The following is a 27,410-nucleotide window of genomic DNA, read 5'->3' as shown; positions in this document are numbered from 1 at the left end:
CAAATCCTATAGTTTTAACACAATCTGCATTACAGACATTTCTAACCAATTTAGGAACCCCAGTGAAAAATGTTTAATTCTTCCTAAGTGTCTATCATGATCTCTCCTACCTCTCCTAATGGGTTTCTTAAGGAAATTCAAATGAGTGGTATCAAAATCCTGAAATGTTTAACGCCATCTAAACTGTTCCTTTGATGTTCTTCCCAGAGATGAACTAAAATGGTGCCATTTCCTGTTTGTCATTATTGGTATAGTGAGCTAATAAGCACACAGCATCCAGCATGACTTCGGCTCTGAGACTGTGAACAAAGAAGCCATTTAGAGATGCTGAAATGCACACTGTGGAATCGCCAAACTGTGGAAATTCATCCAGGAGAACATATCTTATTTCCAGAATATAAATGAATTAATCAGTAGGCTTGCCACCCACATGCCAGAAACATTCCTGATTAAATTTAATGTAGTAAATTTGTGCAATCACCACCATACTAACCATTGATTAAACAAAGGCCTCTGAGTGCTAATTCTTTCAATGTGCGGTTTTTTTCTGTTCTTGTTTGAAGGGCACACCTTTGAAAACTTTGCTAGTTTGAGGGACACATCCACATGCAGAATTCAGCCTGGGTTTATTTCCCATGACAGCCTGGCATTAGTATAGGCAGGGCAAGTAATGCATCCACATTTAGACAGAAGCCTATTTAGTTCATCTGTTACATTTGCACTAATAATTCCCTACTACTTTGTGGATGGGTGGAGAAACCTGTTTATCACAAGATATCCACCCACCTAATTTCCTCTCTGCATGTATCAGCTAGAGACAAGCAATTGCTCCTTATCCTAGAGATTAGAGTTTAAGGTTGAAATATACCAGTGACTCCAATACCACATAACCTACACATCTGACTTTAAGCATACGTTATTTGCATGAACATAGCTAATAAAGTAGGTAGATAAAAGAGTTGCAAAATATAAAGAACTAAGGTTTTTTTCAGGGCTAGTTCTTTATTTTACTCCCAGAAGATATATACATATAGATATAGACACAGATATACATTAACTAGAATCTAAATTATATAACAAGTCCACTTACTAATTCTGGCTGTAGTTTAACAACAGTTCCGCCTGCGTGTACTAAGTTCCTATTATACAACAGGTATTGCAGAGAAGAATCAAATTCCTGCTCTAAAGGTAGTTTAAAATTTAGTGGCAGTAACTGAGGTATATATAGTATTTCTGGACTAAAAACGATTCCCCTCCTAATTTATCAAAGACTTCCTCATTCTAAGTACTCCAGAATCATGTTAATGTAAATATTGCATATTCCAAAGTCTATTTCTAGACTTAAAATAAAACTGATATTAAATCTCTAATCTTGAACCATACTGAGTATGTAAGACTGCTCTCTCAAGTTAAAGCTTTGGGGGAGGCAAGAAAGGGAACCCCCTGTTTGGCCATGAGAGAAGTCTGGCAAACATTATCTTAGACTTATAGAAAATCCCTAATCTGGAGCATGGAACAACAATCGGAATGCATATTTGATTGTATTTTAATAGCCAGCACAGTACATTGAGCACATAGTGAAATGTTGTTAGACTAAAAACACTGACTCCTCTTTTTCTCACAGCTCACACTGATTCCATGTTCAATTCCTGTGCATTATACTTTCAAATTACTGCTGCTATACATTCAGAATATGATCACTTCTCATCACCTCCATTGCTACAACCCTCCCCCAAGAGTCAACAGGTTCTAAGGATTTGATCACAGTACAGAAACACCTAAGGACTATTAAATGTAAGACGGAAAGCCTTGGTCTGATACGACTTGAGGTGGCATATTCAAAACAAAGTGGTATTATTTTCAATCTATGTAAGAAAATCCACTACTTTCCAAAAATATAACAGGTTACCTTAGGAAACAATGAGTGTTTTCACATAGATTTTAAGAAATGTTTTAGGCGAGGATCAGCATGGTCAGTTACTAGTGAGCAAAGTATGGGTCATACATGGATTAGATGATACAGTTACATCTAATTCCTACGATTTTATGCTATCAAACTGTCACATTCTCAAAAAGTTCCTGAGTCACAGATAAGACAGAATTGTCATGTATAACACACATAGCATGTTTATAATACTGTAGAACCATGAAACAATATCTTATTAGAAAGTGGGATGCAATTCAAATATTCCTTTCATTCCAAATGAATCTCTCCTGCTTTGATTTGTATACATCATTTCAGGATTTTACAAACCAGCTGTGAAATTGCTGATTTGTCTCCAGTATGAATTTCTTTGTCAGAAAAGAAAATGGCCCTTTGAAATAGTCTTCTTCCTATGAGAAGAGGAGATATTTATGCTTCCTTTACACACACATACAGATCAATTCAAAGAAAGCCTACTCATTGCTTAAGTGAAAGACAGTATCACCTCAGGAAAAGGTTATTTCAGTGTCCGTCACACTAAATTTCCACCCCACCCCCACCAGTCATGTCTCGCACAGGAAGCAGGAAAGGAGGTCAATAGTATGTTTTAGACACAGGCAAAGTTCACTCATCAGTAGTTCTTTACATTTCTGAAAGGGAAATTCCCCTGGTACCATCTTTGTTTCTATGAGACAAGACAGATCCATGCCAATAAATGCACTTAATTCTTAATTGAGGTCCTCTTAAAATTCAGTAATATAGTGGATCACACACCACTGTGTGCTTCTATTTGAAGAGACATTAAAATAACTTTGGCAATTTCATCACCTTCTCATCACCAGCCCATACTCTTTTGATATCTTAAAACCGCAAGCCAAGCAAACCATTTGACTGTGATGGCAGCTATTGTTACTACCAATGACCTTCCCCTTGTGAAAACTCTTCAACAATCCTTCTGAGAAGCCTCTAATATTGTGACATTTCTAGAACACTCAAAATAGCAATGCTGTTCTTTACCAATGAATCAGTTTGCAGAGAACACATTATAAATTCTTCAACAACAGTGCTCACTAAATGAGACACTTAATTAATTTGATCCCAGGACATTAAGACACCATGTCTCAGAAGTATGAAAGCCTCAATCACAGCTAACAGCCTTTATTTAAAAATCCTTCAAGGGGACCGAATCATAATCCTATAGGAGTAGATGGGATTTTTTTGAGGAGGTCAAAAAGCTGTCAGAGCAAAATATGAAAAAAAGCAGGTTTAAAGGTTTAAAATTAGTAATAAAGAGAATGTTTCCCTTATGTGTCTTGAAACATTAGTCTGAAAGTCATTTCCAAAGAAGAATCCAAAACATGTCTTGATAAATGGTTGTATTACAGTTGCCAGTGTAAGGAAAACTGTATTAATCTGACTACAGTATTTAGCACATAAGATGTTCAGTGATTAATGAGTAAAAAAGGAATGGCTGGGTACAACTGTTTTCAATTTTGTTGAAAATCAGCCTCAGTTTTTGTAACATTCACATTTAGGGAAATACTCCCTCCATGTACATTTTCAATGAATATTTGTTGATTTATTGATGAGTATTTGTTGCCACAAAGACTGCCAACACCAAATTATTGTACTATACTAGTCCCTGCCCATATGTAGTTCATAGTCTACTCAGAAAGATTGTATTTTTAAATTAAAATTAGTGTTTATGAGAAAAAAAAGTGCTAATCTTTTCTTTCCTAAGACAGAAATGTTAGCTGGCTGCATGGCCACAAGAATGACTCTGTTGCTTCTAGTCTTACTTACAGTCACATGTAGCAATCTAAGTCCATGGGATTAACCAGAGAAGCCGTATGGCAACTACTTTCATTAATGGAAAATAATTGCTTCATTCTCCATTCTGCTGCTTAGAATATGTCTAAACACCAAAGCTCCTCCTATGAGCATGCACACAAGGACAATATATGACAAAGTCTGGATCCCTCACATCCTGCAACACCAAAGCAATGTTGGATTAACTACCCTGACTTTTACTTGAAAGAGAACAAGTAACTTTTATTAAGACTCTGCTATCATAGATTTTCTTTTTCTTATATCCAAATCTAACTCCACTTAACTTGGTATGAAAACAGAAATGTTATTTAAGTTCTAATGTGTCTGATGGGATAGTTATCAGGAAAGTTTCTGGAAAAAAGTACACTGTGAAGTAAAATACTATGAAGCTTCCAAACTATTTTACCTCTTTGTTTACCTCACATTTGGGAACCTCAAAAATCCTCTGGGCAGGAAAAGGATAACAAATTCTTATTATATACAAAAGAATATAGCACAGAGAGGTTATAAGACAAGCCCAAGATTATAAAACCTACTCTTCTTCTCATTCAGTTCCCAAACAGATTGCATGCCTTACTCCAGCATGACGATTTTTTATCCTCTTATATAAAACTGCACAGAAGTCTAAGTGGTCTCTGGCAGGTTTTTGTTAGAAAAGTCTGCAGCACAGAATGAATCTGGAAAAAACAAGATGCTTTTAGTTTCTTGAATTATATGATGCAGATGAAATTGGAAAGAAAGGGAAAATTATCCGGAAAAATTGGTCCAGTTGGGGATACAGAGCGGAAAATGGATGTAAGCATTTTAGATATCTTTTCTACATTACTTCATGTAGCATAAGTTTTCAATAAATGGAAAGTGTCACACAGAAGGGGTTAGAAATATATTTGCAATTTTCACATTAAAAGTGAAGGGAAACATACAGGGAATAAGAATAGGGAAAACTGAATCTTGCTGAGGGGAAAAAATGCATTTTACCAGCTGGAGAAGGCCTGAGTAATATAAGTAGAGACAATGTGATTTGTGAGGCAAGTTGCAAAAGGCACTCCAAGATGGGAGAGGGAAAATAAAATGAAGACAACAGCATGTTTAGGACTTATTGGGCAAAAATAAAATCACTTTCAACATGCATCCCACACTCAGAACTCAAGCAGATTTATTTGATCACTTCTGACAATAATAAAAAGTAGTACAAATGGAAGATGTCCAGCCATTCTCAAGGTACACAGTTCTGTCTGAAAATTAAACAACTAACTTCTACATCTGAGCGATATGCCACTGAAAGTGAAAAGCAATGAGGCAAAGCTGTCTTACACTATTTGCTCTATTCCATATAATTTTTGAATGTCTGCAGTCTGGAATAGCTGGTGTTGATCCTCAAACTTCTATCCCAGATGGTAAATGTAGCAACTTGCATCAAAATAAAACAGTAGAAAATTCTTGACAGAGAAGATGCTCACACTCATCTCCTGGACAGCTTTCTCAACGCTCTACCATCAAGGCCTATAATATAAATAATGTATAAATGTGTCATTTCAAAAAAAATCTCATTCATGAATATCAGTACACATGTTATTAGCAGCATGATCATAACATGTTCGTCATTAAGATGCAGCTGCCTCCGAAGATTTTTTTTTATTTTTACTCTGTAAGTAACAGACAAACCAAAATGCAGGCCTTTAAATTTAATTGGCATTTTCTATGTTCTCAAGTCAACAGAAACCAATACAGCGTAAGTGCTGTAACTCTGAATAATAACTTTGAGTCACTACATAGCATCAAATCCCACAAATAAGAATAATAGGCAATAAACCATGTGGGAAAAAATTAGGGATTTTTCTATCCCCAAATGTGCTATGTTCATTTATTTTGACAAGTACAATTTAGTTTTAATTATTCATATGGTAGTGAATATGCTGCAGAATATTTCATAAAGAAATGAAAACTTAAATCTATAATGGGAAGTCTATTAACAGGCAACATTAAATATTGACTTAGAATAATGCAAAAGCAAGGAATTCATAGCAGAAATCCGGATGAGTGAGCTTTCACAAGGCAGAAACAGTAGGTGGCCAGCTCTTGTCCTTAATATCTATACATTGCTTTCTCTTCTGCCTGGTTGCTTAATCCACGGAAGTGCATTTTTATTGCTCTCCAAGCTCAACCTAAAAAGATGGTGAATTTGAGAATGTTTGGAAATTTACAAAACATCTTAACATCCATTACCTTAATTTAATGTAGACTTTTAAATTTTGCTTCCTCTGGGAGGCAAAAACTTAGGCAAAGCCTAAAGACATTTTTGGTTCTCCTAACTAGGAGAATGGTGTTGGGTAGAGGTCAGGGATGTTGCTATCCCCACAGCACAGCCTCCTACAGCAAAGACTCTCCTAGCCCCAAACGTCTATAGGCTGAGGTTGAGAAACCTTGATTTCATCCTAGAGATACATTATATAATAGAAAGTAAAAGAACAGTTATCACCATTTTTGGACAAGAAACAGAGGCCCAAACGTTCTGTAAGTTATACAAAAGGGAACTCTCTCCAAGTATCACCCTGTAACCTGTGGAAAGTAAAACAAAGATAACAAGATATGAATCCTAGTCTGCCACTCAGCCACCACCTACAGACTTTGGCTATAGCATTTAACATGTAAAAAGATTTTTTTAATATTTATTTATTTTGAGAGAGAGAGAGAGAGAGAGAGAGATAGCATTGAGAAGGGGAGGGGCAAAGAAAGTAGGATTCATGCTATTAATGCAGAGCCTGACACAGGGCTCCAACTCCCTCACAGTGAGATCATGACCTGATCCAAAAGCAAAAGTGAGATGTTTAACCAACTGAGCCACCCAGGCACCCCAACATTTAACATTTTTAACTGTGAAAGCAGTTTCTCTAACTGGTAATACAATTATAAGTAAGAATTAATATGAAAATCTATTTATGAAAGGTAAGGCACTGTCCAAATGTATGCTATCATTAACTTTAAAGATTTTTTTTTTCAACATTTATTTACTTTTGGGACAGAGAGAGACAGAGCATGAACGGGGGAAGGGCAGAGAGAGAGGGAAACACAGAATCGGAAACAGGCTCCAGGCTCTGAGCCATCAGCCCAGAGCCTGATGCGGGGCTCGAACTCACGGACCGCGAGATCGTGACCTGGCTGAAGTCAGATGCTTAACCGACTGCGCCACCCAGGCGCCCCTATCATTAACTTTAAAGACAACTTTCACTAACATCTCCCTTCTCAGTTATCATGTTTTGTTAGTAAACTAGAAATTTGTGTTACAATTCGCTAAATAAACTAGGCTGATGTCCAAAAACAAACATATGGCTGAACCCCATAAAGTTGTTGGGGAGAAAGGGGACATGTGCAGAAGAGGAGTTAAAAGAAAGGCTGAAATTAAAAAGCAAAAAAGGTCTGAAACTTAGACTTATCACTGAAATATCAGTTTACTAGTACAATATAGTTTTGGGTGAATTATTCAACCTAAGTCTCTATGTCCTTATTTGGATAATAGTACTTGAACCTCATAAGGCTGCAAGCACTAAATGAAATAATAAAGGAAAAAGAACAGTGTCAGAGTACACAAGTACCTGCTATGATATTAATAATCACTTATGACATATGCTAATAACCATATTTTAAATGTGTGTGTATGTGTGTGTACATATATGTGTGTATGTATATGTATGTATATGTATATACATACATCCTTGTTTATTTTCTTTTCTTTTATCAAGAATCTCTCTTATGCCAAGCTATGCTTTAAGGACTGGGAAATAGTGGTAGTTCAAATGGATGAGGTTCCTGGTGTCATAAATCTCACATTTCAGTGGGGGATATCAGCAAATCAATATATGAATAACAAAAAATCAAAAATAAAAATTGTAAAAGGTCAGGAACTCAGGCTTAGACATGAGATAGTAGTTCAAAGTATCTATGAAGATAAAGATTAGTTTCCAGAAATGCGAGAAACAGACTATGTGAGTGGAATTATTACATACAGGATTTGTGATCCGGGAAGTTCAAAGCCAATTATGGCATGGGTGGTGGGTTCATAAACATGAGCAAATAAGGTGCATCTAGCAGGAGTAGGTGATTAAAACCAGAGTAAAGCATTTTCAATTGTTTTCTTAGGCAAGATTTCATTCTAACATAATATATTTCATCCTGTAACTATCTATGTCTAGCTTATTTATTAGGAAGTTTCTAAATGCTTATTGAGACAAAAAAAAAAATAAGGCAATCTGTGGTGATCCTCAATGAAATTTCTCAAGTCAGAATATCAGAAAGTAACAAGACCAATATCAACTGTACAGGTATAATTTGAAAATGTTAAATTAGTAAGAAATCTTGGCAGAATATGATCAAACTAATTCCATTAAAGAAAAGATTAGTGGTAGGAAGTTGTATTTTGTTTCAAGAAAATAAAGAAAAATTAGTGAACAGAATTCTCCAGCAATGAATTTATCAAAGGATAGATAAAAGAAATTCTAGAATTATGGTCTAAATCACACAGCAGAATATTTTTCTGCTTTGTTTAGAATATATTATCCCTTTCTAATTTTTTATCTTGTTTCTCATAAATAATATAGCATCCACCCATATAAAATTTTTTTAAACAAATAGGGATACTTCTACCAGAAAGAAAGTTGCTGTTCATTCCAATGAGGAAAAAAATAAGGCAGCAGGAATGCAAGTAGTTCAAACACTTTTTAAAACATTGACCAAAGACCGAATTCTTCAATGTGCTTAGAACCATGACACAATACAAAGTATACTAGAGATTTAGGATAATCTAGTCACCTTGACCAACTTCAATTAAAAGAAAGCCAAACTACTAAGACTAGATTCTAAGAATGCTCTTTGGATCTTATTTCCAATGGCCATTTAAAAGGTTCAAAGTAAACATGCAAATACTAAATCTGGTAGGTGTGTGTGCTTGTGTGTGTGTGTGTGTGCACGTATGTGTGTGTCTGTGCAAACGCGTGCTTTGCACATATGTCTGATTTTCTTTTGTGAATGTAACGGTCTCTAAGGGACAAGAGATAAATTTAAAATATGCTAAATTACCATAAAAGGTTAAAGACTAAATGAAGATAAAACACCCTGACAAAGAAATAATAGTTTTCAAGACAATCTTCTTTTTTGACATCTTTAGTCAACAATGGTATTGACTTCAAAAGGAACTAAATATTACATTGTGCTTTGGATGACAAACCAACCAGATCATCAAATACTATTATCAAGCCCGTAGCTACTTAGAAAGGATTCAGCATTTAAGTTACCTCACTTAACCATTTGAGTTAAATTTCCTAGTGGATGGGCTTTTAAATCATCAGCTATAAGAAATCTACAATTAAACCCATAAAATAAGGACATACTTTATTCTAAAAGATAAGGAGAATAACAGAAGTGATTACCTATGATTTGACCATTATTTCAAGCAGTACCATTTCACTTCTAATGAATGTCTTCCAATCTTTTTTTTTCCTTTTTCTTGTTTACATATAGAAAATATAATTAATAGGAATGCAAGAAAAGTAAGAAAACAGGGAAGAGTAATTTTCATTTTTCTTGACACATGAATTCTAAAAAAATTTGGAAACATGTTTAAAAAATAACTAAACGTCATGAATTAGTGAAGCAATAAGGTCCCAAGAGAGTAAAAAAAAAATGTAATAAAGATGACTTAAAGACTTAAATGTTTTGCTAAAGATTCATTTGAAAATGAAGTCCAGTGCACTTCCAATGGAACTCACGTATTAAGTTTTGATCAAAAACTTTACCCAGAGTATTTTTATAGTTGAACTAGATTCGAGGAAAAAATAAAGTCAATCATTTCATTAGAGACTACTGGCTTTAATATCTATAATCTGTTCATTCATTAAGTTATTATGTATCCAGCACCTATTATATGAATGCAATTTTCCAATTCCTGTATATACGAATGTACAGTATGAATAGAAATCATCACAGGTTACTGCCACATATGTAGTGCTGATTGGAATACACTTAGGCCAAAATAAAATAAATGCATTTGAATCAATGAAATTGATTTTGGCATACTCACTTTCTGAACCGTTGTTTTTACTATATACAATACAGCGGAGGAAAAAGAATGTATCAACTGGACAACTCATCAAATTGGAAAACAACCTTTTCTTTTTAATATTTATGCTTTGTGGCATAGCTTCAATGAAATTATACCAACTTTATTTTTCAATGTAATCCATGATGTATGACATACAGGGAAATATGGAATCTGTCTACATAATATATTGTGAATCAAGAAACATTAATAGCTAACTTTTAAAAATAGAATAATACCTATTTCTGCCAGCATGCCACCCTGAGTAAACTATGTAATATTTTATAACTAAGGCTAAAGTACTATTTTATTTCCTTGCTGTCCATTAATCCCAAATACAGAAAAGGCAATGACCCTATGACTTTATTACCAAAGTCCTCTGAATGACTTTGATGATACAAAAACTTATTTCCTAAGGGACCTTTAGTGATAGAGCCCTGAAAGCCCTATTTCCAAAATTTCACAGAAGTCAGTGTTCAGAACCAAATGAAAACACAAAAATCACAAGAATTGAGGAAAATGAATCTAAATAGATATTCTGTCATTTATCTAGTACCCCTGAACTTTGCTGTTATTGTTAACAAATACTTAGAGAATATATTATCAATAGATTTTATCATTATTCCAGGAGCAATTATTTAATATCCTAGATGGCCATGCTCAACTTCCCAAATGTTAACTGATGCCACTACAAATTGCTTGTGGCATATTCCAGGTGTATCAGGAAATTAATGATAGCTTATAGGACAGGAAATACATTTTCATAACTGGTCAGGAGGACTGGCTTTTCATTAGCTTCTTTTCAAGAGCAAGAAGTAAGATATTCCTATTAGGAATTCTGAAAATATTCATATAATGACACTGTGTAAATAGATGACAACACATTAGCATTTTAAAGCAGAACTTTTCTTCCTCATATTATGTGTAAAATATTCAAGTGCCTTTACTAATTATTCTTTTAAAGTAATCTCTCCTCTTTTTAAATTGACTAGAACTAGAGCAAAATCAGTGAAACTTTCTAAATTACTAGGTATTATACTGAACATTCAATATTATGTTCTGTGTTTCCCTGATCACTGTCTACTTTTGTCTTCATTCACAACTCACTAATATTTTAAGAATTATATTACAATACACATATTCTCAGGGGGGACAACATTTAGTATGTTTTAAATATCATTATGCAGTACAAAACAAATAGAGACAATGTAGATTCCTTCATAAGCAAAGATTCCCAAATAGTATCCTTTATTTTCCATTACTATCACACACTTTTCACTTTAGAGCTCATAACAACCATAAGCTCAGAAAGTATATAATGAGGTACATAAATAGACAGAGAATATAAATACAAGAATATAATAATGATAAGAGCAAGAATTAATGACAACTAACAATGAAACTTCTCTGAAGAAGGCAGCATTCTGGGATGGCCCCAAAATCCCTGTCCCTTGGTGTACACAACCAATATGATACCCTCCCTATTAATGAGGGTGTGGCGGTGAATACAATGGATTTCAAACCCCTGGTTAGACTATTTCATATGACTCAGGTGATTAGATGGAGGCCCCCAATCTGTTGGTTCTGAGTTATTCAAAAAAGATATCCTCTTGGATGGTTTTGAACTAAAGTAAACTCTCTCCCTTCCTGAAGGGAGAGGCTTGAAGTGATAAAAATTGCTCTGCTATGAACAAGTAAGCTGATATGTTGTAAGGTGCTTATGGAGGGCACCACATGGCAAGGTCCTGAGGGCAGAGTCTGGCTGACAGTTAGTAAGGCAAGGATCTGAGACCTCATTCCCACATCTGCAAGAGAATGAATGTTGCCAGTAATCTGAAAAGTCTGCAAACAGGTACTTGCCTAATTGAGCCTCCACATGAAGATACGGCCCACTGACACTTCCATCTTAGCATTATGAAACCCTGAGTGAATAATTCAACTAAAACATGCCAGATGTCTGGTCCATCAAATTTGTGAGATAATAAATGTGGGGTTACTTTAAGTTACTACATCTGTGGTAATTTGTTACACAACAGTACAAATGCAACATAGGTGTACTATCATGTACTGAATTTTTTTAAGGCTTTGCCAGGTATTGTGCTAAGTTTTATATGTATTGTTCCATTTAATCCTCAAAACAAATTCATAAGACAAAAGCTATTAATAACACTATTTTATAGATGGTGAATCCATACAGGGTAAGTAACTTGCTTAAGGTCACACAGCTAACATGGATGATGGTGAATTTTTAATCTGATCTTATTTAACTACAGAGCTTATGTTCTTAAACACTCTATTCTACTCTCCCTGTGAAAAAGTACACTGAGGCCATGATCCTAAAATCTGTGTGTGAATCAGCTATGCCATTTAAAGGGAAACACTGACTCTCCCTTCTTGTCTCTGGTCTAAAGCCCTTTCATATCTAAGATTCTCTCATGAAATTAAATCCTTTCATTTTTAATGGACTACACAAAAATGAATACACTTTTATATAGAAAAGTTAAATTAGAAGGGTCAGTTATAAGGTATCTTAGGTTTTCAAGTGAGCCACCTTCTGTCGAAGAGACCCAAAACCCATGTAGAAAACAACATTTGGGGGCAACTTGCACATCTCTGGAACAGGATTAGGAGATACTAAGAGATGGCATTTTTTTAAATTATTTTTTAACGTTTATTTATTATTGAGAGACAGAGACGGAGCATGAGCATGGGAGGGGCAGAGAGAGGAGACACAGAATCCAAAGCAGGCTCCAGGCTCTGAGCTGTCAGCACAGAGCCCAACGTGGGGCTTGAAGTCACAAGCCACGAGATCATGACCTTAGCCAAAGTTGGACGGTTAACCAACTGAGCCACCCAGGCGCCCCAGAGATGGCTTATTTTAAAATTCATTTCTGATATACATCCCAGCTAATGAAGGAATTGAAAATTATTCAAACTCCCTCTGCAAGGATCTTGAAAAGAATAAAATATCTAAAAGTGGGGCTCTATAAAAACACTTATTATGTAGGGGATATGGTTTAAGTATGTTCCTGGGTTCTTTTAAAGGAAGTGTCTATGCCAAGACATACCACAGTAATGTCAGTGTAAATCAAAACCAGGGTGGTAAGACCCCTCTAGAACTTTCAGGGTCTCAAATTTCCATTTGATTTCTTTTGAACTTACTGGACCTCATTTGCATGTTCTTCCATAACCCTCTTGTCCCTCCATTCAATTCTTTGCCCAATGTTGTGGTTTCAGCTGCTCTTCTCCCTCAAGTTCTTATTTGACCTCAATAAGATCTGAACTTGCCCCTATGAATGACCCAGATTCTTTTGTTTAAGCCTTACCAGTTCTACAACAAAAGATAAACAAGTCCATATTCACCTATCTGCTGTCTTTCATAAACACTAACTTAGCTGGGAAACAAAGTGTTTACAGTCATGAAACAACATATAATTGGTGTTGTGTCTCATTTCAGAGGTCTTAGCATGATACCACATATGACTGCACCAGATTCCTTATACAAAGTGCTCTCTGGATATGATACCACATGTTTGCTTCCAATGAATCAACTTTTTGTTTTTCATTGCTTTCCTTTCCCCCCTCACTAAACAGTTCATCAATCCCTCTAAGTAGGGATATACTGACAGCAGCAACTTGGTTGCTGGTTATTTATAACCTGGTTATTTAAGGCACTCTACCATTTTTTAGGGTAGTTTATTCAACACAGCAGATGATTCTGCTTTCAGCAGCTAGCTAGTACCTTCAGTCTCATTTGAAACCTCCCTATGCACTTGGAGGGTCCAACGGAATACCTTCAACATGTGCATGTTAGCTCTTCACATTCATAACCTGATTTCTCTGTTACAACAAGTCCTTCCCCTAAAGTTGAGCTGAATTCACCATATCAACCCAACACAACACAGGTTACAATAGGCTGCTTAGGTTGCCAGGAGAGAATGTTTGCCACTTTAACAGGCTTTTCCCTTTACAAATTCACCAAGTGGCTATTTTCAATGTTAACCTAAGAGAGTGCTCAAGCTCATCATCCAGACTTCCAGATATGATGAATGACTAAGGCAAAAAACACATTTGTTAAGGAAGCAGCCCATATAAAGCTTGTAAAGCTTTGATTGATCATGTTTACCCAGTGGATACAAATGTTATTGGCCTTTAAAAAATACTGGGGGGGGGGGGGGTACTGTGTTTTGTTTTTGTTTGTTTTTTCCCTTTCTGAAAATAGCTTTTTCAGACCAGTGTGTGTTCAGGCTTACACAATGGAATGGTATGGAATAGAGGTTAACCAGTGATTTTTGTGTAAACAAAATTGATTCTTTTTCTCCACTACATGATGAGATATAAAAATCGTCCACCTGAGAGCAAGCCCTGAATGTTCTGTTTCTTTTTTCAAGGCTGTTTGTTGTTTGTATCATTTGTGCATACACAAACAAAAGCAAGTTAAGTTAATAAACCAAAAAGCTTGACTTTGGCTCTCAAGCCAAACACTAATTAGCTTTTAAAAATATTTTGAAGACTGTGTCCTCTCTGTATAAAATAAAGATTAATTCATTCAGCTTATCATTCAATAATTACTAATTATCTACCTATTATGGGCCAGGAACCTTTATAGATTTTCAGTTTATAGCACTGAACAAACTGATCTCTGCTCTCATGTACTATACATGCTAGATGGGGAGACAGACAATAAGGAAATAAACATAACACAGAGAGTGAAAAGTGATGTATATGTCCAACATCTGAGCAGAAATCCAAAGTAATAATGGACCCAGACAAGCAGATATCTGGAGTAAAAACAACCCAAATAGAGGGAACCAATGCATAAGCTTGAGGAGCATGAAGAGACTACTGAGTTATCAATATATGTGAACATTCTTGGAATACCATACTTTCTGCCACTTCTCTGCCTAGAAGTGAGTTGCTTTATGTTCCCCTAAACACAATTCACCATGATATGACACTGTGAAGCCCAGAATAACTACTGTCACTCAAGTAATACGTATAGAACAACTTATGATTATAAGTTATATTTGCCCCATATACTCCGTTTTAGAGCCATTTTATCATAGAGAATACAGTCCTTAGCAATTTCTTTTTTTAATCAAAAAAGATACCTAATATGACAAGAAATCCCCAATCCAGACCACAATATCAGCCAAAGTAGAAAAATAGCAATTTCCCCTGAAAAACTGATTTCAAAACTATCATCATCCATCATCATCATCATCAATCACAGGAGGCAGCTGCTTTGGCAGCATTATTTTAAGTCCATATTTAACTAGATGACAGCTTAACCTTCTTAAGGAAGCAGAGTAATCTCTCCTTACAACCTCAACCAAGTATAGGAAAGTAGATTTGCTCTAATGTAGAAACTGTCTTTCATCTGATTTCATAAACATGCAATGGCATTTGATGATTTAATAGGTTCTTGGAATTTTTCTTTTGAACATTCAACACTCTATCAAGACTGGTGAAGACTGCATAACTCAAGGATTATTGAAGTTACTACACAAGCAGAAACTAATCAACCAAACCGTGTATGACAGCCAGGTAGAAAGGCATCTGTGCATGGACGCCTGGGTGACTCAGACAGCTAAGCTTAGGCATCCGACTTCAGCTCAGGTCATGATCTCATGGTTCCTGTGTTGGAGCCCCACGTTGGGCTTGCTGCTGTCAGTGCAGAGCCTGCTTCAGATTCTATGTCTCCCTCTCTCTCTGTCCCTCCCCCACTCACGCTCTGTGCCTCTCTCTCTCTCTGTTGAAAATAAGCATAATTTTTAATTTAAAAAAAAGGCATCTCCACAAATGTACCTCCTAGAGAAAGAAGAGACGTGTGACTAAATGTATACAATACAATGTACTTGTGTATCACACGCAATAGGCACATTTCTCTCCACATTGTATGATGTACTTAACTGATACCCTCCATATGCTGTACACATCCACGCCCCAAGGCATGTCTTCCTATCTAAATTTGCATTACTTAGTCTGTAGTAACCATCCTAACCATACCCCTGAACAAAATGAATGCCAATCCCTTCCAAAAAACTTTTCCTAGATTCCCCGGGAGAAGTAAGTTTTGGTATCTCTGAATTCCTCATCAGACTTCATCCATATCTCTTTTGAGAACACAGCTTATATTCTATTTTGTATTAGAGTTCTTTGTATCCATCATCCCCTTTCTCCTGTCAACGGAAAAACATTTTGGCAATCATAATAGCAGCCTATTTTTATTTACTAAAATAGTATTTATATATTACACTGTTAAGACACGTGGTGAATTAAAAAACACTGTATATCCTAATTATGCTGTACCTTCAAATCAATATCCTCAGTTAAAAATGTGCCTATCATTCACAGCATCACTAAGGGCCAGAACCAAAATAACTATCTGGAAGTTACTTAAAGTATATGTCAACAATAGCAGTTTTGTCATTCAAAAAATGTTTACATAAAATGGCCAAAAAAAAATCTCCATTAAAAGCTTCCTTTTGGGATAAGGGGTAGTACAAAATCCTTTCATTATTATTCCCACAGGAGCCAACACACTGCCTTGATGACAAGTTTTTGAATGAATGAAGTAAATCATTGCATGGTTATGTGCACTTTACTATATCTGAGTCACAAAATGTCAAAAATTTGGGAGACAGAAGATGGTTGCAAGTTGAGAATGTCCAAGAGAAGCAGAGTACAAATTACAGAATAAATGGAAAGAAAATACATCAAAGCTGTGATTAAACAGAATCCTAACAAAGTTTGAGATTAAGAATCCTATTTGTCCCTGAGGAAAATAATTAGGACCAGTAATATTCTGAAAAATTAACATCCAGCAAGGTGTTCATATAAGAGCACATGGCAGTTTAAGAATGTGTGTGTATGTGTGTGTATGTGTGTGTGTGTGTGTGTGTGTGTGAGAGAGAGAGAGAGAGAGAGAGAGAGAGAGAGAGAGATCGAGCACACACCCATATCTGCACAAGCACATGTACACCTATCTGTCCGGTGCTAGTAAAGTTGGAGGAAAATATGGTAGGAAAAGAATAATTCTCAAAACGCAACTCTACTTACTACTGGGATATAAATATTGATTCACCAACAAAATATGCAAACTTCAGCATACCTAGACAGTTTATGATTAATGATAGGATACCTAGTTAAAGGTAGCTGAAAGGTGTATCATTTTTCATGACAAAGGACCAATGAGACTCAAAGTAATAAAATGAAGTATTAGGTTGAATTTAGAATTTTTTACTATGCAGTCATTTCTTGAAAAGAAAAATATACATGTGCATTTTTATTGTTTTAAACTAAAATAGTAAGAGTTTTAAAGACATGTACATGGTACATTTCTAAAACTCAATATTCCTAATTATTTCCTTTAGCATTCTTCAAAGTCTATACTTCTGAAGAATAGTTACATGAGTTTCAATGCAGTGAGAGCTTTTGGGAAATTAATTATAGCACAAGAATCATACTCAATGTACACACTGTCATTGCCTTTTTCTGGAAATATAAGAACCATCACCTGGGAACCTGTCAATTGTGATATTCTCCAACCTCCTGTCTTATTCTTCTTGATATAGCTAGAATGTATCTGGCACAAAGCAGCTACTCAGAAAGTGTTTGTTAAGCCATGATAAATACTGCATCAATATGTCTATTTTGCCCAAGGTTTAGTTTCTTAAAATGGCAGCTTAAGATCACAAATAAATTGGGATTCTATCGGTCTCATTTCCTTTCTAATAAATGATTACGGTTTTATCTTCTGTTAGGTCACAAACTTCCAAAATACATTCTGTGAAATATACTTATCAAAGGAAAAAGGGTAGCATTCTATCCTTAGAGTATGTGAACATTTAGGGGCACCTAGGTGGCTTAGTTGGTTGAGCATCAGGCTTCAGCTCAGGTCATGATCTCACGGTTATTGAGGTCGAGCCCCACGTCAGGCTCTGTGCTGACAGCTCAGAGCCTGGAGCCTGCTTCAGATTCTGTGTCTCCCTCTCTTTCTGTTCCTCCCCTGCTCGTGCCCTGTGTCTGTCTGTCTGGCTGTCTGTCTCTCTCTCAAAATTAAATAAACATTAAAAAATTTTTTTTAAAGAATTTGTGAACATTTCTATTTGCAACAAGAGATTTTAGCTGCAGGACTTCTCCCTGTATTTAATATGGAAACATACATTTTGGATACTGTAGAAGATAAATATATATAGTATTTCTCAAATTGGCTTCAGAATATTTTTTTTACTTCAAGTTTATTTTGTTAACATACAGGGCATTACTGGTTTCACATATACAATTCAGTGATTCATCACTTCCATACAACACCCAGTACTCTTCACAAGTGCCCTCCTTAATACCCATCGCCAATCAAGTCCATCTCTTACCCTACTTCAGAATATTTTTTTTAATTTTTTTTAACGTTTTACTTATTTTTGAGACAGAGAGAGACAGAGCATGAACAGGGGAGGGCCAGAGAGACAGGGAGACACAGAATCGGAAGCAGGCTCCAAGCTCTGAGCCACCAGCCCAGAGCCCGACATGGGGCTCGAACTCACGGACCGCGAGATCGTGACCTAAGCTGAAGTCGGACGCTTAACGGACTGCGCCACCCAGGCGCCCCATTTTTTTTTTAATTTTTTTAACGTTTTATTTATTTTTGAGACAGAGAGAGACAGAGCATGAACGGGGGAGGGGCTACTTCAGAATATTTTTAAATTAAATATTGTAGTGGGTTGTTCATATCTTTTCATACTTTAAACATTATATATCCTGAATTTCAAAACTTTTAGCTTTGTTTCCGGAAGTTTCATGTGGGCAACCAGTATATATTCATCTTCTTGATTATACAGTCTTTTAGAATGTAGGTCATAAGAAATGTTTGAAACAATGATTACTTATCAGTAATCATTATCAGATGATAGTTTGAACAATGTAAAAGTTTTTACATGTAAAACCTTAAAGGTTTTAAGAATAATGCACCAGGGGGGCACCTGGGTGGCTCAGTCGGATAAGCGTCCGGCTTCGGCTCAGGTCATGACCTCACGGTTTGTGAGTTTGAACCCCGCATCGGGCTCTGTGCTGACAGCTCAGAGCCTGGAGCCTACTTCAGATTCTTTGTCTCTCCATCTCTCGGCCCCTCCCCTGCTCATGCTCTGTGTCTCTCTGTCTCTCAATAATAAATAAAGGTTTTAAAAAAATTTTTTTGTAAAGAATAAAAGTATAATGCACCAGGAATCTCAGAACCTTTATCTCGCCCTTATATTTGAGAAAAGCATTATCTTTTACCTTCCACAGTGAACTAGATTATGTGTCTCATTCATCCCATTTTCTTCATTTATTCACTTGGTTAATGAACATTTAACCCTCATTATCCCCCATGCATGGGCCTGGAAATTGATCATATAAAGATGAATGTAAAGGTTCCTGCTCTAACAGAGCCTTTGTCTCATTTCACAAATAAAAATATAATAACAATAATAACCCACAGAGTGGTTGGTGACATAATAAAGAGATACAGGCAGTTACCAAATAAGGCAAACAGTGCCTCAGCTTCCAAGGAGTAGGCCTTCAAAAAGGTAACCTTCAACAGAGGTAGGTATCAAAAAATGAGTTTACCACGTTTAAGAGGACGGCAGATAGAGGTCAGTAACATATCCAAAGAAAGAGAACATTTGTTGAGGTGTAGGGATAAAGACATACAGAAGGGTGGGGAATTGAGGTGATGGAGCACAAGGTTAGACTGTGGCTAATGTGTTCAGGAACTTGCATGACAAACTAAGGAATTTAACTGAAATATTATATATATACACATATGGATTTCCTTTTTTATTGTTTTGTCCCATTTTTGGCTGGCGCTCTAACTCCCTGTTCAAAATACCAGCTTCCCAAAAGCAATGAGAGGAAACCTGATGCTAAAGAGAACAAAGACTGTGTGTCACAGATCTTTTTGTCCTCAGGACCTGGCTTAAAGCTCAACATGTGGGAAGCAGTCTAAAGTATAATACATGGATAGATGGATCCCTGGATCAATGAATGGGGGGGAAAGAAGGAGAAAGGACAAGGATGAAGGGAAATGTAACAAGAGTAGGAGGGGAAAAGAAAGGAAAGGGAAGAAGAGAACAAAGGAAAACAGGAATAGAAAGTTGGAGCAGAAAGAACACAGTTATATCAATTTTTGTCTATCTGTATTTGTCAGGATGCTGAATTGCAGGTAACAAAGACCCTAGTCAATCTAGCTTATATAAAAGGGTAATTGGTTGGGTCCTATAGCTCCTAATTATCCTAGGGTGTAGCTGAAGATTAAAGGGAAAATTGCAGGAAGCAGTGCCTGAGGTCACAGAACTGAAGACAACCATTTCAGGACTCTTTCCCTGCCTCCTGTTCAGTCTTGTCCGGGTATCTGGGCTTAGCCTAACTGTGTGGACATTAACCAATTTCCTGTATAGACAGCATCTAACTCTCAAGGTCCACACTCTGATGCTACTTTTAGGATACAGATCTACTTCTTCTTGAATTCCTTCATCCAGAGGAAGAGGAAACTGAAATGGTTGCAAGTTGCGACACTAGCACATGAATTTGGATCAAAATAATTACATCCGCTTTAAAAGACATACAATTGTAAATTATGACATTGTGTTCTGGATTACAGAAGTAACTTTATTATTAAATTATGCAAAGAGACCACAGACATTAAATATTAGACTAACATTTAATAAAAGAACAGTTAGATTTCATCATCAGGGTTAAAATGGTATTAGCTCATAACAAGTAAACGTGGCCAAATCTGAATAATGTCTCACTTCTGCCTCACCAATCTCATGGCATGACATGAAGATCAAAAAAGATGAAGTGTGTGAATGCTTACAGTAGGGTCTAAGAAACTACAGTGGCCATTATAGCTGTCATTTCTGATGTTATTAATATTCAATAGATGTGAAGAAGCAGAAGAAGCAGGGTCAAAGAAACCAAGTCTTGCCTTATAATATCTATCAAAGATTTCCTCCTGACTTTTGATAAAATAAATATAATTCATTTAATTCCTTAAATAACTGTTCTTTCCAGCACCAGTATATTTTTTCAAGGTCTTTAGCCCGATACCTCACACTATGGATACAGATGCAGACATTCTTATTTTTCTAGTATTTCTCAACATAAGGAACTGTGTTCAAAGTTAAATACATGATGATGTGACATGATTTATCCAATGGAGTAGAAAACAAGTTGGATAATTGAGATGAACATTGAGAGAATATGTTGATCACAAGGGAACATGCTTTAGCTGATCTGCAGTAGAACAAGTTGATAGCAATGACCTTGAGCAGACAGTTCTGACAATCAGGCATCTAGATGGCCTTGTGAAAGAGGCAAAAGTTAAACTAGACGTGGAAAGGTAAGTCCAACTTTGATAGGTAAGGACTGAAAGACAGGAGTATCCCCGACAAAAGAAACTGAGTAAAAGGCAGAAAGGCTGGATCAAATATTGAGTACAACGGCAAGCAATAAGTAGCAGGAGTCTCAGAAACATGAGATAATGGCTAGTAAAACTGAAAAGTGACTGTGGAAACATTCTCCATGTCAGCATTATAACTCTCTACCTAATCCCTGCTACACTTAGCTTTAAAATAGGTAATGAAGGGGCGCCTGGGTGGCTCAGTCAGTTGAGCGTCCGACTTGGGCTCAGGTCATGATCACAGTCCATGAGTTCAAGCCCCGCATCGGGCTCTGTGCTGACAGCTCAGAGTCTGGAGCCTGTTTCAGATTCTGTGTCTCCCTCTCTCTCTCTGACCCTTCCCCGTTCAAGCTCTGTCTCTGTCTCAAAAATGAATAAAACGTCAAAATTTTTTTTAATCAATAAAGAAAATAGGTAATGAAATTGGAATTAATTTAGTAAAATAATTATGGTATTTACAACTTTTATAAATAGTAGTACACTTGCCTCTGAAAATAAGTAGATCTATGCTCTCTACTTACATGTTGATATAATTTAACACACAAAGAATATTCACTGTTTTTTTTTAATATTTCCTTTAAATTTTGTTTATGCTGACTTCTATTCTTTTGATGGGAAAGAACACATTTACACATTGCCTTTGTCAAGGCCATGCTGGAAAACCACCCTTTACCATAAAAAGACATTTTTACTAATGGCATATAATCAAACATGCACTTCATTCGTCATTAAAACTTACTGCAAATATTCAACAGCTACATAGCAAATGGAATGAAAACAATAAAGTTGATTTCAAACTGTAATGCCTGTGATTTGTCTCATAAAATACAAGAAAAAAAATGCCTGTAACAAAATTAGATATGCAAAGAACATTTTATTCCCATTTGATTTACAAATGTTTAAAATATAGTTTTTAATATCTGGCACTCGTGATGAAAACTACGTTCTTATTTTAAATGAAGTTAGTGTCTGCTGCTTGTTGTTATCATTTTTACAGATGAGTTATATATATATTTTTTCTACACAGTGAATAACTACTCCTTGCATATGTAGGCTAATCCATATAACATAGATACCATCTTACCATTTTTCATCTACAAAGATGACAATTTTTTTTAGATTTCACCTAGCTGATTAAAATCACAGACTTTCAGATTAAGAAAAATGGTCCAAGATATCTACTGGTCTCTGGCCTGGTTCATAAAAATCCCCTCTAGTATAAAAAGGGGGGCATTTCTTATCTGCTGCTGTCATGTTTGTAATAAGGAGCTTAAAATAATATATGAATGGAACACAAAGAAGCATTCAATGAGGAATAAGCCCAATACTCAACTCGATCTTTCCCCATATTTACCCACTTCAAAAATTTTTTTTAATAAAACAAAAAAGAAACACCTATTGCAAGCAAATAGCTAACTTCACAATATAAAAGGTTCCTGAACATTATTTAGAGTTTTTGAAATGAGCAGATTAAAGGATATGAGGACTTACAATCTAGACTAAAAATATAACACATTTATTTCTCTAATTTCAAACAAAAGGAACTAAAATTAGCATTCCTGGATAACACTCTTTCATCTAAGTAGCTTAGAAGAATCAAGTGAATTATTCAAATCTAGAAAAGGAAACCACTAGGAAAATAGATATTTTAATGTTCTTCAGCCTGCAACCTATCCAGGAAGAGAGAAATCAGATAAAAGATAACCTTCAGCAAACAAGGTTATGAGAGATTCTTTCAATATGAGTCAATCTTCCGTCTCCATGTCAGGTAAGACAAAAGGACACAGAAAGGAAGCTTGCTTTCTTAGATCCACCCCACCCCAAAATTGAAGAAAACAAGAATACTGCTGAATACCCAAAGAATCAATTGTACCTTTCCACTGTTCGATCCCAAGAAGTAAATTTACCGCACCCTGTACACTGTTCATAACAGTGTTACTGATACAAAATTATTCACCTCTAAACGTTAGCTTTTTCAACTATGAAATGAAATTATTTTAGGGAAGAAGTCATGTAAGAAATCATGTATGATTTAGCCCACTAACCATACAAATAAAGTGGGCTTTAGGGAAACTGAATTGCTTAAGATCTCACAGCTTTTGAGAGCACGATTAGCCTCAAAACACTTGCCTTCAAAATTCCTGTCCCAAGGCTTTGATGGCCCAAGACTGTAGGATACCATCTGCTTTGTTTTAATTTGGACATCTTTGCTATGGGATCGGGTATGTACCGTATATGTGTCTGTTCAATTATCTGTGTACATGTTAGACAGGCATTAATGTAGTTAAGACTCAATTTTATACTGATTAATAATCATTCTTAAATGGCCAGTAATCCTTTTTAAGTCTAAAAATCTTCTCCGTAAATTAAATTCTGTAATGTCATAGGATTACATGCAATTAGGTAAGCAAATACCAGTCACAGTATTACCACAAAATTACCAAAATATACATTGCTAAAACAAGCAAACTGGTAATTTTCCAGTATATCATGCATGCACTACATTATAAGGAGCAACAACAGAAAACTTTATACAAAATACAAAGGTGTTAGATTGAAAAACAGATGCTTATTGAGAATTTTCCTATTGAAGAAAGAGCCAACCCATCACTAAGATTGGCAACATATAAGATAACGTTTACAGGGCTAAGGTGGGTTTCAAAATACATATGTTGGCAATGTTAGAATTTAACATGACAAAATATAACTTGCATAGAAAACACCAAAGGGGTGTGTGTGTGTGTGTGTGTGTGTGTGTGTGTATATATATATGTAAAAGGGAAAACAAATAAATGTACTGTACATTAGAGTTATCTGGATAATAAATTTAAGGTAATTAGTTAACTTTCTTATTTTAAGAACTGTACAATTTTATTATTTTTTAATTTTTTTAATGTTTATTTATTTTTGATAAAGAGACAGAGCTCGAGTGGGGGAAAGACAGAGAGAGAGAAGGAGACACAGAATCCAAAGCAGACTCCAGGCTCTGAGCTGTCAGCACAGAGCCCAATGTGGGGCTTGAACCCATGAACCATGAGATCATGACCTGAGCCAAAGTCAGAGGCTCAACCTACTGAACCACCCTGGCGGCCCCAAAACTGTAGAATTTTATAATACAGTGGCAAATGGAATTTCATAATAATTTTTTTGGCAAATGAAGTTTTGGGGCTACACATTACATTTAAAACAACCTATTATAGTTTATTATAATTGCTACTGCTTTCTGTATATATTACTAACACAGAAAGAGCTACTTACTAATTCCGTAACTGAAAAGGAAAAGTAGTCTCAGTTATTATCAACAGTCAAAACTTTTGTACAACTCCTAAAAGATAATTTATATACTACTTTACACATATAGATCTTTTTATTTAAACAAAGGGTACATACCCCTAAATATGTTATTCATCTCAACTTCAACTGCTCATCACCTACAAATAAAGAAATGGATTTTAGAATACAGCATAAACCTGGGCCTTTTTTTTTTTTAAGTTAGTGGCATGCCAGTACTGCTGGTTTTAGAATAAAATGTTTCAATGCTAAAAAAAAAAAAAAAAAAAGTGTCTCAGGGAATTAGAGGATCTGATTTTATCATGATATTCTTTAAACTGTGTAATTTTTTAAACTGTGAGCAAAAAAACTATCATAGTAAATCTATTAAAAAAGCCTAAGAGCTGATTTATATCCAAATATCTAGAATAAAGAAGAGATACTAATAGTTTTTCTTATGGTACACATTATAGTAAACATTTGAGTTTCATATGAAACTAAAAACTCATCATTTGAAATTAAGGAAAAATTTCCTCAGGTCATAAAAAGCAACAATTAATATTCATTCCTTGTAAACGACATAAAATCTCCCTTCTCACCATCTTTTTAAAAATCATTGCTAATCTTTTTAGATCAGAATTAATTTATTTTAAAAACATGAAATCTAAAATTTAAAGGTTACATAAATTATGCAACAATTAAAAATTATGACTTAATTTTTTTAAGTAATCTCAACACCCAACTTGAACTCATGAATCCGAGATCAAAAGTCCCATGCTCTTCCGAAGGAGAAAGCTAAGCACCCCACAAAAATTTTAAATGGTATGAGGATTATCCAAAATTTACAAATGCCCCCACTTTTATTACCCTCAGAAATTGAACACTGACCTATTCTAAATTTAAACTCTAAGTGATATTGATAATAGTTTGGACTTAACACAAATTTATATTTGCATTTCTATGACTTATGTTTTATCTTCAAATTATCCTTTCTGGGTCTATATACATGCAGCCAATTGGCTACCTGATATCACTATATGGATACTCTAAAGGGATGTCAAATTCAACATGTCTGAATACAAATACATGATTTCTTATACCAATTCTCCCCTGAACCCAAATGGTCTACTTCCAGTGCTGGTAGTGAATGGTACCACCATAATTCACCAGCCAGAGAGGTAGGAGTCACACACATCTTTTTCTTTCACCTATTGAAAGAGCAGTCAATCCACCACTAGATCCAGACCATTTAACTTCATCCACATCTCTGTCACCAACTCCCTTCCACCTACCATCATTTTATACCTCAAACAGCAGTAAGAACATTCTCACTGCATTCACCACTGACACCGCCTGTCCTTTTTGCCCCTACCCATTTCAACCCTCTGAGGATGCTTCAGTGTCTTCCTATTAGTCATGCAGAATGACCAAAATTCTTAAACAGGCCTACAAATCCCCGTATCACCTAGCTTTTGCCAAATATTCCCTGTATCTTCCACCATTCTCCACCCTCTGCACTCCAGATAGAAGAAAGTGTTTTCAGTTCTTGAAATCTGTCATGATCCTGCCCATTTAAGGGTTTTTATACATAATATTGTTTCATCTGGCATATTCTTCCCTTAACCCATTTCCACCTATTCTTTCTGTAGAACACCATTTAAACTTCACTTTATAGGCATTAGAAAGAGGCCTAAGTCAAGTCCTCCTAATATATTATACTCTCACAGGACAACATTTGCTCCTTCAAAGCATTGATCACTGACTGTCTATGTGACTTATTACTACATCCCTAACTGCAATGTAAACTAAATGATGGTGGCATCGATGTTGCATATCCCTGGTGCCTAGCAGAGAGCCTGACATGCCATAGGTGTTAGTGACTGAAATTAAAATAAGTGAATAAAAATGATAGTTTGAGGGCATATCTTTTCTATACTCCATTCATACTAAGGCATGATGGTATGAATGGAACATATACATGTTATATTCTTGAGAAAAATATTTAAGATTATTCCTGAGCCCCAAAACAAAAGGTGGAATCCAATAATGATACTTGTAAAGCATTAATTACTTCTTGAAGACCAAAACAAAATTATTTATTCCTTACATGTAATTCAATGAATAAAATTTAGTAGGTGTGGAATATGGATAGAATAAAAGAAGTTTCATTTTATGAAGCTTTTCCATTTACAGCACACTTCCAGATAAATGTTTGACTTAATGTCCAAAGGGGATCATGTATTGAGTATCTACTGGTATTATCTCCAGTTATCAGACTTAGAAGTAGGGTAAAAGAGGTTTCATGTTTGGCCTGCGGTCGCATTACTAATAGGTACAATGAGACCTCTTACCTCCAACTAGTGTGTACTTTCTACTAAATTACAGGGCCTTGGCAGTGATCCAGAAGATGTGAACCAGACAAGTTCTCCTAATGACACCATGCTGTAACTCCATGAGGATTATGTTGCTGCTACACAAAATTTTCATGACAATATATGGAATCTATACTACATCGTAACTAAGGAAGCACTCACCCCTCGAAACTCAACTCTACCAACCTAAACTTTCCAAACCTTTCTCCACTGAATTAAGGCTTACCTCTGCATCTCTTATGGCAGTATTTCCTATAGTACATTTTACACTGGTTAGTGATACTTCTCTTTTAACTAAACTGTATGGACCAGAAGCAAGATGGTATTCATATTTGTACCCCAGCACCTAGTACAGTGCCTCTCTCACAGTGGTCACTGAAACCCTGGGGGACAGGTGTGAGCGGATGTGTGCAATTGTAAATGAATGAAATAGGCCAAGAATAAACACAGTGTTACATGATCCTGTGATTTCTAAATCATCAA

General features: G+C 35.6%; 1 protein-coding gene across 4 annotated transcripts in view; it reads right to left on the bottom strand.

The window, feature by feature from the left end:
* Positions 1-27,410, bottom strand: part of CNTN4 (contactin 4) — a 907,777-nt gene that overhangs the window by 744,041 nt on the left and 136,326 nt on the right. Inside the window, exon 2 of one of the 4 annotated variants that reach the window (XM_047849690.1) lies at positions 24,676-24,716. The exons of the other annotated variants lie outside the window; for them this stretch is intronic. The gene's annotated coding sequence lies outside the window, so the exon portion shown is untranslated. The remainder of the gene's footprint in view (positions 1-24,675; positions 24,717-27,410) is intronic. 4 annotated transcript variants of the gene reach the window in all.

This window comes from Prionailurus viverrinus, chromosome A2 (assembly GCF_022837055.1).
Source record: "Prionailurus viverrinus isolate Anna chromosome A2, UM_Priviv_1.0, whole genome shotgun sequence".
Classification (NCBI taxonomy): domain Eukaryota; kingdom Metazoa; phylum Chordata; class Mammalia; order Carnivora; family Felidae; genus Prionailurus; species Prionailurus viverrinus.
The sequence above is the reverse complement of the archived record's forward strand: the minus strand, read 5'-3'. Positions and strand labels throughout refer to the sequence as shown.